We start from the raw sequence: 794 nt of genomic DNA, 5'->3' as shown, positions 1-794 counted from the left end.
TTAGTTAATTATCAGCAACAAATCAAAATGAAACTAAAAAATAAATTAACCAAAAATCGTGTAAATTTTGAAAAGCATAAGATGAAAGTTAAATATGCATCTCGAGTCTTTAGTTGCTCTGTGGCTAAATCACTGGAAAAACAGGTCTGATCTTTTCCATATATTGAACAGCAAACTGGTACCAGATAGAGAATGGGAGCAATCCATTACAAAGAGCAACCTGACAGCCACTATAGATAAACTTTATGAAATGAAAGCCCACTTACTAAGTTTGAAAAATTTAGATGGTGTTACATTTACAAAACTCAAAGGTTTTTTTTATATATCTCAATATCTAAACTAAAACTTAATTAAAAATAATTTCAAATGTGCATAATTGGCTTGGACAATTGATATATCCCTCAAAAAGAGTATTAAAAGTAAAACGATACATTTATTTATTTTCTGGTATAAACAATAAATTTGGATGATTTTCAAATCTGCCAAGAATCAGAAAGATTATTAAAAATAAATAATTATTGTTTTAAGAAAAAACTTGTAATTGAAAGCAACATGCTCCCACAATGTGTCAACGAAGGTTTATTTAACATGGAAAGTCATTTCAATGATGTACAGAATGCAAACCACTATTATGAATTAATAAAAAAAATAATAACATCATGTACAACATTGAGACGTTTTAACTTAACTAAAGAGTTTTCTATCAACATGCAGTTTTAATAAAAGTAAATTAAATAATAAAATGGAACGAAAATTATACTATTTAAATTTATTAAATCAATTGTTTTATTGAA

Source organism: Helobdella robusta (genome assembly GCF_000326865.2).
Source record: "Helobdella robusta unplaced genomic scaffold HELROscaffold_10, whole genome shotgun sequence".
In the NCBI taxonomy this organism is placed as follows: Eukaryota; Metazoa; Annelida; class Clitellata; order Rhynchobdellida; family Glossiphoniidae; genus Helobdella; species Helobdella robusta.
The sequence above is the reverse complement of the archived record's forward strand: the minus strand, read 5'-3'. Positions refer to the sequence as shown.